The sequence below is a fragment of the Lingula anatina genome, chromosome 6, assembly GCF_051362555.1.
Source record: "Lingula anatina isolate TDL-2025a chromosome 6, LinAna3.0, whole genome shotgun sequence".
Taxonomy (NCBI): Eukaryota; Metazoa; Brachiopoda; class Lingulata; order Lingulida; family Lingulidae; genus Lingula; species Lingula anatina.
In genome coordinates, this window is record NC_141772.1 from 18,028,868 (window position 1) to 18,045,952 (window position 17,085).

At 33.3% G+C, this 17,085-nt stretch overlaps 2 long non-coding RNA genes across 2 annotated transcripts; both read right to left on the bottom strand.

The window, feature by feature from the left end:
* Nucleotides 1–1,018: 1,018 nt before the first annotated feature.
* On the bottom strand, nt 1,019–3,005 carry LOC147761284 (uncharacterized). The gene is made up of 4 exons (XR_015335315.1): nt 2,200–3,005; nt 1,942–1,989; nt 1,583–1,686; nt 1,019–1,241 (listed from the first exon to the last, which is right to left on the bottom strand). It is a non-coding gene; the product is annotated as an uncharacterized LOC147761284 (long non-coding RNA).
* A 3,070-nt stretch (nt 3,006–6,075) lies between these two features.
* Nucleotides 6,076–12,238, bottom strand: LOC147761285 (uncharacterized). Its single transcript, XR_015335207.1, has 2 exons — nt 10,514–12,238; nt 6,076–8,644 (listed from the first exon to the last, which is right to left on the bottom strand). It is a non-coding gene; the product is annotated as an uncharacterized LOC147761285 (long non-coding RNA).
* Nucleotides 12,239–17,085: the final 4,847 nt, after the last annotated feature.

Consider the following 17,085-nt stretch of genomic DNA (forward strand, 5'->3'; position numbering starts at 1 on the left):
AACAAATTCTATTTTACCACCAAAATGGTGGTTCTTGCAATTATTCTGGAATCTGTGCTTGCCACTAAACCATATGTGACCTTCAATCTTCACAGATGATTAACCTCTGATAATCTCTTAAGAGATGGGGGAAACACTCTAAATTATTAGTACCACCAGCATGTATGCTGGCAATACTCATGGTTTTAGTGACACTCGTTTGAATGCGCCCTTGTCATAATTTTTGAAAATTCAGTGCTAAATATCTCTCAAACCGAAGGAATTATGGGAAAAATTACTATAGAAGTCTGACCAAAAGTCATGTGGAGATTCCAAATATGCCCTTAGATTTTACTTTCGACCTTTATTTCAGGGTCAAACAGGCTCTTAGGTGCGTGTACTGCAGGTAATAAAGAGACCTTCGATTTGGAACTGGAAAAAATTTTGCAAACCACCCAAAATTAATTTTATTTTAATTAAGAATTTAACTGTATTCCTGATTCTCATAAAATTAACTAAGAGGGCTCTGGCATAACTTAAGTGGCTCTTTTACTTCACTTGCACAGTTTTGTTCAGATCTTAAATAATTTTTCCCACAATTATATAAAAATGGAGACATAAATACAGTACAGTATTATACCCTTAATTCAGATGCTAGTGCACATGACTTTTTAACAAGTCCATCATCCAGACACCACTTTCAAAAATATATCAACAGCATCCCATTTGCACTCTATACAAAGGGTAATAATACAAACATATAAAAAGATGTAATGGAACCTCCACAGTTAATGCAAAATTTTGAACCAATGTTCTTCATATATAATATTTGATATAAGTGTATGGCAGCAGGGGCGGATTTAGGCCGTCTTCTGGGTCTTCCGGAAGACGGTCAGATTTTCAAGTTTACATTGACGGGTATCTAATTTTTTCTGTCGGAAGACGGTCAAAAAATGGAGGATGGACCAACAAATATAATATGGAAGACTGTCAGAAAATATCTCTGGATCCGCCCCTGGGCAGTATATAATAATAACACAATTTCCAGGATTTGGTAGTAGTAGCCTCTTACAGAATTATACTGGATCCATTATCATTTCTGCATTAAATAAAGACATTGCAGTTATAATCACTGGGCCAGTTAAGATTCCCTTTTGCACTTGTACAATTAAAAAAACTGTCACAAGTGTTGCATTATGACAAAATTAACCTGCTCTTATGCCCAATAGGTATTATTTTGAAATGCCTTTTGTCTGCAACAACTGAAAATCACGAAAAAGATACTATTAGTTATTAGCATTAATCATCAAACCAAAGGGATAACACAGCGACATGTTTTTATGTGTCAAAAACTGTGAGATCCTTAAAGGCTTTCTCTGGGCATAGTAAACTTTTAAGCAATTTAATGAATTTGCCAACTTAATCCATAAATTTAAATATTAATGCATTTCTTGAAAATAAATAAGAATACACATTACGTCTTTCTTAGAATTACATTTTTGGTATTTTAAATGTAACATCCAACTCTTACTTGTAAATTAAAATATCTCAATTCTCATTATTATTATTATTATTTTGACAAAATTAAATTCCATATTCATACCAATATTTCTTAAAATCAGAATAAATATAGCCTAAGCACTAAAAAGTCTTGTGGGAGATCTTTGGTGTTTTGTCCAATCCATATTCCAACAGGTGCTCCACTGCCTGAATAAAAAATAAAAAATGATAACAAAATTACTATTAATATACCAGGAAAAAAGGAACATCCCTACACAATGTTTTAATGTATATATACAAATGTGTCTATACAAAGTTAATTTTGTTGTTCAATACATTATAGATAAGTTGTTGTTGTTAATACTTCTATCATTATTATATTTATCAATTCTAACCAAATGTCATGATTTTCCATGTGACATTTAATGTTGTCATTTTATTGCACTTTGTTATGATTCTTACCTTCTTACCCCTGTTGCTAATCATAATATCCAGATAACTGTCAATTACCTAAAACATAAAGCATGTAACAGTTATATATTTCATATTAAAAAAATCAAACAGCAGAAAGAGAGATTAACATCTTCATAGGTTGAGTACATAGTAATCAGTAACAAGGCAAATGCTGTAAGGCATAATTTGAGTCCATGTAGCTCATTTTAACAATAGATATAGATGTGATTCTTATATTTTACCTGTGTAACAAAACTGTTTACGTACTTTATCAGCAAGCATCCCATTAAAAGATGTTATGCTATCATGTGTAATATGATGGGACTCGATGTTCTTTCCAAGTGTTATGTTGGTGCTTTGTGGAATGACAGCATCTTCAATGATAACTTAAAACTTTTATAATTTCAAAGTGGAGAAAACATTTGTTATATTTATAATATAAAAATATGATTGATTATGGTATTCATTTTAAAATAACACTTATCTTACAAATTGCACCATTCCATAATACATTAAACTGTTCTCCTAACTCAAATGTACAGCAAGCAACTCAGAAAAAAATAATTAAAAATAAGAATAAAAATTATGGTCTGCAGTAATATGATTATTACAAAATCCGCAGATAAAATTGACCAACTTTGAATATCGGGTGTCAGTTTGTCACCATTGACCATGAAAAACAACTAGATGGCTACACTTGTAGACTATGAAGAAGAAACTGAACTGGCAAACAATTTATGAACAGATAGAATTTAAAAAAGCAACTCTAGTTTTTAAATCATTAAAAGGACATTCACCAAAATACATCAGGGACTTACTGGGTACATGTACCAGTACTACGACCATGGACCATGGACAGACAGAATCATCTGATTACGTAATAAGGGAAATCTCTGGCAGACATAAAGACACAATTAAGGCCCAATATGGGCTTTGGATGAAATTGGAATTGCTTTAACTCTCAAATTAAAAACTCCAAAGACTTGGATACTTTAAAAATATTTTTAAAAAATCAAAAGTATAAAGTATAAATCTATTATATATATAATATATATATGTGTGTGTGTGTGTGTGTATGTGTGTGTAAGATAAATGTATACACATACTGTATCAAGCTAAACGTGCAAAGAATTCTTTGTCCAAGTGGAAATTAACTAACACCAGTCTTGCAACTTCAAAAATAAAAGTGATCACTAGATTTATCTCTATCTTTCGCACGCACGTGCACACACACACACACACTCACATGAAAACACGTAAACATAAATCTAAAGAGCGACCTTCATTGCTGTTAAATTTACAGGCTATATTCAGGTTAATGTCTACGTCATCATATTGTGAGTGGGAAAACAGTGCACCAAATGGTATAAAAAATAACTAGTTCTCACACGAAGCCCTCTATTGGCAAAATCCCCTAGCCAATCTTATAATATGCTAACCGTTCAACATAATGAGAATGAACACAAAGAAAAAGAGTGAAAAGGAAGTTGTACACAGTCATCACAATATATATATACAAACACATTCAATAACAATACAGAATAGATACAGCAAACATAAAATAAACAAACACAAAAGCATACAGATACAAAACCATCATGCACAGTAGTAATAATGAATATAAACAGAGTGACAATCTGACATACACAGTGATCAAAATATTAACATATACAGTGATAATAGTAGCATGCATCACAATGAGAATGAAAACAAGGAAAAAGAGTGAAAACATAGCTGTAAAAAGTCATCACAATATATATAAAAACATTCAGTAACAATACAGAATAGACACAGCAGACAGAATATAAACAGATACAAAGAGATACATAAGATAAATAAACAAACAGGGATACAGTGACAACTCAATCATGTAGAGTAATAGTAAAGATTACAAACAAATAGACTGACAAAATTGACATATACAGTGCTCACAATAAATACAAACACGAACAGTGACAACACAAACATGCACAGTAATCAAAATAAAAGAGTGAAGACAAAGTCATACACAGTCATCACAATATATACAAACACATTCAGTAACAATACAGAATAGACACAGCAAACAGAATATGAACAGACACATAGACGTACAGTGACAATTTTACACCGTCATGCAGAGTAATAGTAATGATTACAAACAAATAGAGTGACAAAACTGACATACACAATACTCACAATAAATAGAAACATCAACAGTAACAACACCAAAAAACACAGTAATCAAAATAAATACAAATAAACACAGTCCCAGTACAGACATGCACAGTAATTAGAAACAAATTTCACATGTACAGTGACAACAGTAATGTTCAACGTAATGAGAATAAACACAAGGAAAAAGAGTGAAAACGAAATCGTACACAGTCATCTCAATATGAACAAACACATTCAGTAATAATACAGAATAGACATAGCAAACAATATAAACAGACTTAGAGATATACAGTGACAACACCATCATGCAGAGTAATAATAATGAATAAAAAAGAAATAAGAGTGACAAAACTGACGTACATAGTGCTCACAATAAATACAAACACAAACAGTAACGACACCAACAAACACAGTAATCAAAATAAATACAAACAAATAGTCAAAATACAGACATACACAGTGATTAAATAAAATTTGAAATGTATAGTGACAACAGTTACGTTCACCATAATGAAAATGAACACAAGGAAAAAGAGTAAAAAACATAGCCGTACACAGTCATCACAATGTATACAAACACATTCAGTAACAATACAAAATAGACACAGCAGCAGAATATAAACAGACACACACACATATAGTAAATAACATCATCATGCAGAGTAAAAGTAAAGATTATAAACAAATAGAGTGAGAAAACAAATAGACACAGTGGTCACCATAAATACAAACACGAACAGTGACAACACAAATTAAATACAAACAAATTAAAGCAATCAAATTAAATACAAACAAACACAGTCAAAATATAAACATACACAGTGATCAGAATAAATTTTGATGTGTACAGTGACAAGAGTAATGTTCACCGTAATGAGAATGATCAAAAGGAAAAAGAGTGAAAACAAAGTTGTAGACAGTCATCACAATATATATACAAATACATTCAGTAACAATACAGAATAGACACAGCAAACATAAGATAAACAAACACACAGGCATATAGTGACAACACCATCGTGCAGAGTAATAATAATTATTACGAAGAAATAGAGTTACAAACTGACATACACAGTGATTAAAATAAATATTAACATGTACAGTGATAATAGTAGCATGAACTGCAATGAGAATGAACACAAGGAAAAAGAGTGAAAACATAGCAGTAAATAGTCATCACAATATACATAAACACATTCAGTAACAATACAGAATAGACACAGCAGACATTATAAACAGACACATAGATATACATAAGATAAACAAACACGCAGGGATACACACTTACAACACAATCATGCAGAGTAATAGTAAAGATTACAAACAAATAGTGACAAAACTGACATACACAGTGCTCACAATAAATACAAACAGGGACAGTGACAACACAAACATGCACAGTAATAAAAAAAAAATAAAAACAAGCACAGTCAAAATACAGACATACACAGTGATTGGAAAAAATTTGAAGTGTACAGTGACAACAGTAAAGTTCACCATAATTAGAATGAACACAAGGAAAAAGAGTGAAAACGAAGTCGTATACAGTCATCACAATATATACAAACACATTCAGTAACAATATACACAGAATAGACACAGTAACCAGAATATAAACAGACACATACACATACAGTGACAACACCATCATGCAGAGTAATAGTAATGATTACAAAAAAATAGAGTGACAAACCTGACATACACAGTGATCACAATAAATACAAACAACAACATTAACAACACCAACAAACACAGTAATCAAAATAAATACAAACAAACACCATCAAAATACAGACAAACACAGTAATTAGAAAAAAATTTCACATGTACAGTGACAACAATAACAATAACAATAACGTAATGAGAATGAACACAAGGAAAAAGAGTAAAAACATAGACATGTGCACAATAATCAAAATAAATACAAACAAACAGCCACAATACAGACATACACAGTGATCAGAATAAATTTTAACATGTACAGTGTTTATGCTCAATATATGTTTATTATGTTCAATATTTGTAATATTTGTTTACATTTTTGTTCAGTGCAATTTAACAATGCTCAGTATTTGAAACGAAAATCATTACAAAATACAACTAATGTATTCCTTATTGTATTTGAAACCTCACTTGTTCTGTTCATGCTCGACATATATTTATTATAATCAGTATTTGTGCTCTTGATACTTGTGCCAAAGTGAATGTTATTACAACTCCACATAAAATTCAATGCAGTATTTCTGCTAAACATGTATTTTGACACTGGGAAAATCAAATTGAATCTGTGCCAAACAGGTGTCCATTGCATTTTGTCATAATAATAATCCTTATTTATCTAATGTTGATTACACTAATGAACTGCATATCTGGTTAATTTTATAGCAGCTTTTTATTTACTTTTTTATTTTCACAGTAGGTTGCATTGTATATACTCTTGTTAATAATGCACCTGCTCTATGTAAAGTATATATCATTTTCCACATTTTTGTTCAATATATTTGATGTTGAATAGGACATTTACATGATAGTATTTTCATTACTGCAACAAAATTTGAGAAAAAGTTTTAAGCATAAAAGTGCAATTATTTCATCTGTGAACAAATTGTACAAAACTACAGGACATCCTCATCATTTGCTTCTTCAGAGTCCTTGTCAATTTCAACACAAGTCCAGTGAAACCACTTATCACACATTAAACACAATATGCTATATGCTTCTTTATCTTCAGCATTTTCTATACATTTACTCTTGCAAATTTTACATATGTACACTGGGGTTTTTCTGGTTTTTGTTTTCACAGACTTCTTTGCTTTTACTTCTGTACTGGTAGAAACTAGTGCCCTGTCATGATTGTTGGATTCAATTCTGCTTTTCAAAATACGCCTAGATATCAACTCACCTACGGTAAGTCTATTTAACCCTCTAATTCCACATCACCGTCTAGTGACGTAATAGGCTCAACATGAGACATTCAAATGTGGTCCAGACACAACACCTTACCAGGTTTTTTGAAACCAGCAAATTAAAGGCACAAACACTATGTGTTTAATTAAATCAACATGTATTAACTGCAAAGAACAATAAACTTGTTTATCAAACAACTTGTAACAGCAATTTCAATGCAAAGTAGAAATTCGATCTGCACAATTTGCAGGAAACAGCTCTTACTGCACAAGTTGCAGTTATAAACAGCATATTTAAATGCTCAAAAGAACTCCATCTGGACAAATTGCAGGTAACAACTGTAACTGCACAAGTTGCAGCTTAAAAAGGTAAATCAAATAAACAGTTCATAAAACAGCTCCCTATAAATATGAATGTCCATGTCAGACACCTGTGCCAGACAAAATTGCATCTGCAAACTGGCCCTGTTGAATTTCTTTATCGTAATATTTAGCAAATGTGCAATCTTTAGACCAGCCTGCCATCTTCAAAATAGTGTCTAATGGCACTTTAGCAAGTTTTGCTTGTGAAGATGCTGCCCTGCGTGTGCTGTGTGGAGTAAATATCTCCATGTCTATACCAGCCATATTCATAGTTTGCTTAATCCATCTAGATATGGTAGATTTGGCTGCTGCCTTAAATAGCTTTACAGATGTTAAAAACAATCTTGTGATATTTCCGGGGCCGTAGCAATAGTCCGAAGGTTCAATAGTCCGAAGGTTCATTGGTCCGAATATTCACTATAGAACCTTCGGACCAATGAACCCTTGATTAAAAAATCGATGAAAATGTTACCACTTTTCGGACCAATGAACCTTCGGACCAATGAACCTTCGGACTATCGAGATGCCCCCATATTTCCTCTTAAATGTTTGACTCTGTCCATGTATTCCATTAAGACAGTACATAAACATAATCGTCTATCTGGTGCATAAGCTGTCACTGTTATTTCACCAATGTGGTGACCTGGTCTTCACTGCCTCAGTAAATCACCATATCTAAATGTGACTTTAGACTTATTAATTGTGATGTTCCGAATGTCAATTAGATGCAACGATTGGGTTCTTTGACCTGTCAATAAAATAGTCAATGTCACTGCTTTCTTGCTCAGTTGTGAAAGATTAAGTTTTTTCACTGGTGAAAGTTTTTTGAGGTAATTCAAAAGCAAACTTGTGTCCCATATCATATTGTTCCTTGGTAATGCAGGTCTAGAAGTAAAAACTCCTCTCATCAGTCTAACCACATGAGGATGAGCACCTGCTGGACACTTATCCACCATAATAAAAGTTGAAAGTGCTGATCTTGCTGTATTTAGAGCAGAATATCCAAGTCCCATATCAAAGCAATGGGCTAAAAAATTTACAACATCAGTTACATTTGGTGACAAGGTATTAATGTTCCTCTCACTACAATATTGAATCCATCTGGAAATGTAAAATTCGTATTGCTTGACAGTTGTATCTCTCCATGAGGACATGACCAATTTGACAGCTGTTGGCAAAAATGCCCTGTCTTCGAAACTTTTCCTGACAATACACAATCCATTAGCTTTAACTTTGGAAGATGATTGGCCATGTTTTTGTGTGGGTGCCACAGCAATTCTTGATTCCTGGGAAGTAAAAAAGGACAAGATATTAACATATGGCTCAATTTACAAGCTGCATGAAATTAACCATACTTGAGTTGTCCAATATGGCACTACCACTATGTTACTATCCACTTGATCAAACTCAATTTTGCTTAACATCTTTCCTATTAAAGAAAAAGGTGGAAATGTATAAGCATTCATCTGTGACCAGTCAATAGACAAGGCATCCGTTGTCATAGCAAACAGATCAGGTTTCCATGATACATATTTAGGTAGTTGATTATTCAGCCTTGAAGCAAACAAATCCGTTTCTGGTAGATAAAACTGCTTAGTTATATATCTTTAAATACTGTTGGGTGCAACTTCCATTCAAGATTATCATGATCAAGTCTACTTTCTTTATCAGCTTTTACATTATTTTCTGATTCAATATATGCAACTGATAACCATATATTTTTTCCCTTGCACCATAACCAAATTTTTCTGGCCAAGTTATTTAGCGAGGGTATTTTCCCTCCCATTCGAGCAATATATGACAAAGCAGTTATATTATCTATACACATTTTAATGTGAATATTTGTTTCATCTTGTGCAAAGCATTTTAGAGCAAACCATGCAGCTAATAGTTCAAGATAATTAATGTGAAAAGCACTTTCAACTGCTGACCAGTTCCCTCCTGATGTGATGCCCTTGCATGCTCCCCCCCCCCCCCCATCCTTTTTCTGATGCATCAGAATAAATAACTAATGAAGGGTTTCCATGTGAAATCAACTTAAAACTTGAATGGATATTTTCTATCCACCAAGTCAAGTCTAGTTTCAAGGCATCATCTCTGGCAATCTGCAATTTTGCTTGAAAATCTCCTTTACTAGCTTTCAAAGCTTGATTTTTTCTCATATCCAGTGACCTATAATAAAGAGGCCCATATTCTACACCAGGAAAAGATGCTACCAATAATCCTACTACTTTTGCCAATTGCAGAATAGTAATACAGTCCTGCTGTTAGAGGTTGGTACATGCAGATATTTTATCTGCTTGTCTCTTGTTTAAAGACACTCTCATTTTTACAGAATCCAATGTAAAGCCTAAAAAATCCAACTTTTGCGTTGGTTCTAAAACAGACTTAGTTGGATGCACAGTAAACCCTGCTTGAGTAGAAACTTTCACTGTTTGCATCACATTCTCTCTGCAATCTTGCAAAGATTCCCCAACTAAGAGACTGTCATCAATGTATGGACAATTCATGTGACCTAATTTTCTCAAACAGGAAAAATTGGTTTAGTAACTTTAGTAAAAACATGTGGTCCACTTGCCAAGCCATTTGGTAAAACCTGAAACTCATACAAGTTCCCATCAAATTCAAATCTTAACAGTCTCTTAATTGTGTTCATCACAAACTGCCAGAAAATAATAAGCATCTTTCCAATCAATGGTTGACATGAAACACTGATGTGTCATAAGATTAATGGCTGACTGCAAACTAGACATCTTAAAATGATGATATACAACAGAAGCATTAAGTTTCCTCAGATTTAAAATCAATCTGAACTTTCCATCCTTTTTCTCTCTTAAGAAAATATTGGAAATAAATTCACCTGCAGTGTTTGACCTTTTGTATCACTTTTTCTTTAAAAGTTGATGGATTTCAGTACGAATTATATCAGATTCTACTTTATTGAAAGCTTAAGTCTGAGGAATTCTTGATTGTTCTGTTGATTTGTCTATTTCAATATTGATACCATATGAAACAGTATTCAGTATATACTTATCTGATGTAAGATTTGGCCAAAACTTTTTGCACTTTTCTAAACTAGCTGCAGTAAAATTTGCTATCTCAGTGACCAATTTATCTCTTAAAGCATCAATATATGATGACCAATTGATACTGACCTCTTTAGGTGCTTCATTTTTTCTCTCTAATCCCGCTTGGTCTTGCCTGCGTGATTTGGCCTTGATTTCTTGAAATTTCTGTAGCTTTTTTTTGGAGGTGTGTACTTTTGCATACCTCTTGGCCTATATGCTGCGTGATTACACCCATGGTAATCTTTACGGCTTCCAACTTTTGTTCCTACCTTGTTGGTTTCATTGATACCTTTCACAACCCCGGCAAAATCATCGCCAAATAACCAATCGGTAATTCCTGTGCTTCCTGTACTCCCTGTGCAAGTCTGGCTTTATTAGTTCCCTCCTCCTAAGGGTATCTCAATGCTGCCATTGGCAACAAATGAAAACGCATTTAATACAAGAGACAGACCAGCTGGAATATCCAATGATTCCTTTTTGTTTTTAGCCTCCAGAAACATATTCGCAAGTTGGGCCAGAGGTGTGAGCGCTCTGACCACCCTGGTTTGCGCTTTCTGTAATCTAACATCCTTACCTCTGGTAGCAGGTAGAATTCCTTAATTTTCTCATCCGAAATTCTTTTTGACGTTATCCTGTTGAGAATATCAGCCAATTCTGGCATAATACTAGGAGATGTCGCTTCTTCGTCTATTAATTCTTGGGAACTCTTCTCAAGAATTGTATTCCCTTCCGTTTCACTGTGGATCTCAGTATTAGTCAATAGGTTGTTAACTTCTAAATCCATATCCAGCGACTCCTCATCGCTGAGGGCCAGCAAATGGTCTTCGTCGACTTCCAGAGGACGCTTACTGTTCTCATTTATCTGTTTTTTGCACAAGCTCCATTTTTTGGAGAATCTGACCCAAAATATCGACATTCCCTTCATTAGAGGTGTCAGAGATGTCATTTGATGTGCTAGCCAAAGCACGTGGTGCCGGCACTTTCGTCTCCTCTTTTGAAGTCTCCTTAGACGAACTGACAAACCCATTTTGCATGTGTTTTTATTTCCTTGTCAGTCTTTTGTTTTGGTCTAGACTCTCTAGCGCTAACTTTACTAGTTTTTTCGGGCTGATTGTTACATTCGGAATTTTTATCCACCATTTTTATCGGTGTCACTGTATAAAACTTTTACCTCGCTCCATATACTTTTACTGCGCAGTACACTTTGCTTAAGTGCTTAAATAGCTCAAAACACTGCAGAAATATTAATTTCATGCAGCTTGTAAATCTGCGTTCACTTCGCTGAGAAACGGCGCAATGAATGACGCTGAGCTGCACGCGCATCTCTCATGTGGAGCCTAGCACGTCACTAGACGGTGATGTGGAATCTGTGTTAGGTACTTGTGATTTTCTTTCAATATGTCTCTATCACCACATATAACTAAATAGTCTAAACTATCTGAATTGGGGACTGTGTGTGTGCTGCAGAGATTGGGCATTTAATTTCTACAGTCCCCTTGCCACAGCAAGCATCATCAATAATGCGGTCAGGAGAGGCCCTTAAGAAAGTATATGTTCGTATTGCTTGTCACAGGGTTGCACATGGACCTCCTGTTCCAACCAGACTACTATCTTTCATCACTGTCTCCACTAGCACAATATGATGAAATTTGTGGACACCGTCACAATCATGTTGAGACTGACCTTAAGACCAAATACTGCAACCTTAGTACCTTTGCAGCTTCACTTTTCCAAGATCTATTACAACAAAATTTATCAAATTTCATACAGAAACGTTTCCAAGTAATCATACCAGTTTGACAATATTTTTAATAAAACGAATTATTTTGCCTTCACTTTGCTATTTCAAAACATTTTTAGCAACTTGCTTGTGAGTTTAGTTGGCACAATTTGTTCATGCGTACCACTTCAGGTAAAATGTCAGTTACCAATCATTACCAGTCATATATATATATATATATATATGAGTCTGCGAGGGTGTGTTTAAACTCAAGTGTGTACAGCTGTCATGTAGGAGCATAAACTATATTTTATGTTATATGTATAAAATGGTGTTGAGTTCCTCCTCCCCTACACTTCTTTGGCTGAACTCCTCTGCAGTGCCTGTACTAGAATATGTTATTAATCTCACCTATTGTAAATTAAAGCTTCTTACTTTTTTTCTTTATTGTTAATTCAGAAAGATCCTGATTGGTTAATTTTTCCTAAAAAATATCTCAAAATTGACCAAATATGACTAGTGATCCCATTTTACTTAGACATGATTCAATTAACATGGCATTTTTTAGTTAAATGTTTAGAGCAACCCTTTCAGCTACACAATGATATATAAATCAAAGCTATATCTTACTTAAATTGCCTATTATGAGCGATGTCCTCATTTTTTGACAACTGAACTGAGCAACTCTGCAGTACTTGTTTCAGTCACAGATTTCGTCTACTGTTTAAAAAAAACTCCCAAAAAGTCCATTAAATCATTGAAATGTAGAATGTGCCTTAAAGTTACCATATTCTTGGTTTAAATTACCTTACTTAATACATTTATTAGCTAATTTTCCTGAAAATGACCCAAATTTGAACTCATTTGGTACTTCACCCAAATTTACTTCAATGTAATTCAATCTTAAATAGCATTAATAACTTATATATGTAGAGTAACCCTTCAGCCACAGAATGATAAACATAAACCATACTTATCTTACTTAGATTCCCTTTTTTAAGCGATTTCCTTTCCCCATCCCCTTTTTTGTTGTTTGAACTTAACCTCTCTTTAGTAATTCCTCTTTAGTAATTGTATTACCCATGGTGTCACCTACTATCAAATTTATTCCCAAACCTCATTTACCATTACAATGCAGGCAAAATGTATTAAACATACACGAACAATATATTCTACGAGGAAGTTCAATTTATTTAAATAAATGCATTTTTAAAGTTTATTTTCCTGATAATGGCTTAAAGATCTCATTTGATCTTTTACCTGATTTTACTAAGACATGATTCAAGGTTTAATGACTACCATTAGACATGTGTAGAGTAACCCTTTAGCTTCATTATTATTGTTGCATCTTCTCAAAATTCCAAATTTTGCACAATTTCCTTCCCCTATCCCCATTTTAAATGCTCCAATTTAAGGCACAGTGTGTGATATACCATTAAAAGAAACTACCATGCAACATTGATTTGTACTGGAAAAACCTAGAAAAAATTAAACATCACGGATTTAGAAAATATATGTTCACATTGCTTGTTACAGGGTTGTATGTGGACCCCTTGTTCCAACCAGACTACTATTTTTCATCACTGTCTCCACTGGCACAATATGATGAAATTTGTGGACACCGTCACAATCATGTTGAGACTGACCTTAAGACCAAATAATGCAGCCTCAGCTCTTTCGCAGCTTCACATTTCCAAGATCTATTGTAACAGAATTTATCAAATTCATTCAGAAACATTTTCAAGTAATCATACTTGTTTGACAATGTTTTTAATGAAACAGTGAATTATTCTTTACAACTTAAAAACATTCTTAGCAATTCAACAGTGAGTTAATATGGCACAGGTATCAGCAATTGTTCTTGCATACACCATGAAGGAAGACACAGTGACCAATCATTCATTATAAGTAGATATAAGGGCTTGACAGTGTATTTAAATCTAAAATGTAAAGCTGCCATGTAAGAGTATAGCATGTATATTATTTTTAATATACTAAATATGAAATGGTATTGATTTTAATCCCTTTGACCCCTTTCTTAAGCAATGGAACTGAACACCCATTTTTTGACAATTGAACTGTGCAACTCTTCAGTACTTGTTTCAGTCACAGATTACGCCTACTTTTTAAAATAATTTTTTTAAATATTACATCACTGAAATATAGAACATTATCAAAAATACCCTTAAAATTCCATATTCTAGGTTCAAATTATTGTATATATATACATATTAATTTTTTTACCCCATTTTACTAAAATGCTTCAAATTTGACCTCATTTGATATTTGCCTTATTTACTTAAACATGCTTCAATCTTACATAGCATTTATAACCTATATGAGCCACAAAATTATATAAATCAAACTTACATCTTACATAAATTTAGTACTTTGAGAGATTTCTTTTCCCAACCCTTCTTCTTTCAAACTTAAACCTCTAATCAATAACCATTTGACAATGCCCTACAGGCCCGTAGCCAGAAATTTCAAAAGGGGGGTTCTTTTTCTGAAAAAGTGGACCTTTACCATGAAACTTTCATATACCATTATTAAATTTCACCCAGAGGGGCCTTTTCCTTGCAAAAAGGGGGGTTCATTTGAACCCCCTGAACCCCCCCCCCCCCCCCCCCCCCTGGCTACGGGCCTGTCCTAAATCTTTCCACATACCATGCATTGTACAAATTGGTTAAGACATGGCCTTGCTCTTGCTGCTGTCTTTTACTGCCTGCTTTTTCTAAAGGAATTAGCCATGACCAGACAGGAAGTTTCAGTTCACCAAGAAGCAACCATGCTGTATGGAAAGGGTCATCTGGAATTGAAAGACTGGCAAATTACAGTATTACTTATAGTAGTTAAACGTTAATAATTTTGACAAACCTAGTCCAATATTTGTGAAAACTGTACAAATGATGCATAACATCAACAAAAAAATGTGATATCAAGCTTATCAGTTGAGTATGTCCAATGAAAAAGAATTTTTGTGACAATATATTTGAGAAAACTGAAAAGAACACTGAAAAGACTGGCAAATTGCATGGTTTAAAATAGTTAAACGTTAATAATTTTGACAAATCTAGTTCAACTTTTGTGAAATTTGTACAAATGTATTACATCAATAAAAATTTCTGATAAGCTTATCAATTGACTATGTCCAATAAAAAAGATTTTTTCAACAATATATTTGATAAAAAACTGAAAATTACATTGAAAAGACTGGCAAATTCCATAGCTAAAAAAAGCAAAACGTTAATAATTTTGACAAATCGATGCTAATATTTGTGTAATTTGTACAAATGATGCATAACAACAACAAAAATCTGTGATAAGCTTATCAGAGTTGACTGTGTGTAATAGAAGTGTAGTTTATTGGCAATTTGTGTGAGAATAGTGATTTAATGAAAACAAATTTTCCAATTTTTCAATATATCATTCAGTCTCAAATGAAACATCAAATGTTGCGATTTGAGATCCTTTGTGTAAGACGTGGCAAATTACCCATAATTGTCATCTGGAAAACAATATATAACCATTCAAGACTTCTCCTTACTACCAATACCAAATGCAGATCATCTTAAATCTTGCCACATACCATCCATATTGTACATATGGATGAGAGAGTGTTGCTCTTGCTGCCGTCTTTCACTGCCTGCCAGACCAGACAGGAAGTGTCAGTTGACCAAGAAGCTACCACACTGTATAAAAAGGGTTACCGGTACCTGGAGAAAGTACAATATATTTGAGAAAAGTGAAAATTAAATTTAAATAAGTGACAAATATTCCTAGTTTACTATAGCATGTTATCACAAAAAATCAGGATTTCATGGAGAAATTGACGAAGTCACTATTTCTGTGAAATCATTAATATTTAAAAATCTATATTAAAAAAACTAATCAGTCAATTGTCAATATTATTAGATACTGCACTGGATAGATATCTAGGGCAACTTTTTACATCATCCTTGTGTATAAAAAGGGTTACCGGTATCTGGAGAAAGTACAATATATTTGAGAAAAGTGAAAATTAAATTTAAATAAGTGACAAATATTCCTAGTTTACTATAGCATGTTATCACAAAAAATCAGGATTTCATGGAGAAATTGACGAAGTCACTATTTCTGTGAAATCATTAATATTTAAAAATCTATATTAAAAAAACTAATCAGTCAATTGTCAATATTATTAGATACTGCACTGGATAGATATCTAGGGCAACTTTTTACATCATCCTTGTGGCTCTGTGACATCTGGTTTACCCCCTGCCGAGTGTCAACCTCCTGGAGCATATCGTGCAATAATTTTGACCTTGACCTGACCTACTTTCCTAATATTGGGTCATATGATATAGAATCATTGTGTGACCTCACCTATGAAAGGATTTGTCAAAATGTTGAAAATTCTAGGAGATATTGCATTTTGAAATTTGCAAAAATTTCACTTTAAAAGGCTCCGTGACCTTGAAAACTAGGTCAAGGTCAAAAAAATTGGGTGGACAGTTATAACTTTTCATGGACAATCAGTATGAATTTTTTCAGAATTTTAGAAAGAAATTTTTTGACGAAAAATAATAATAAGAATAATAATAATAATAATAACAGGAAAAACAATAGTATTCCCCTATAGGGAATCCTAATAAAGGAAAAACAATAGTATTCCCCTATGGGGAATCCTAATAATTATTATTATTATTTGTAGAATGCTACAATTCATAAGCAAATCATGGGGAAAAGTAAAAGGTCAATTGCAAGTTTGCAGTCAGATTGAGAATTTAGGACTTCCCATCCAAGTTTAATTGTAAATATAAGAGTTTGGAAATTTGCGAAGTTCATTTCATGGTGAGTAGGTCAAAACTCAAATTCAAGGCTACAGTAAGACTGCAAATATATGTTCAAGTTCAATGGGCAAGTTAAATGACCAAGTTAATTGACAAGTTAATTGGCC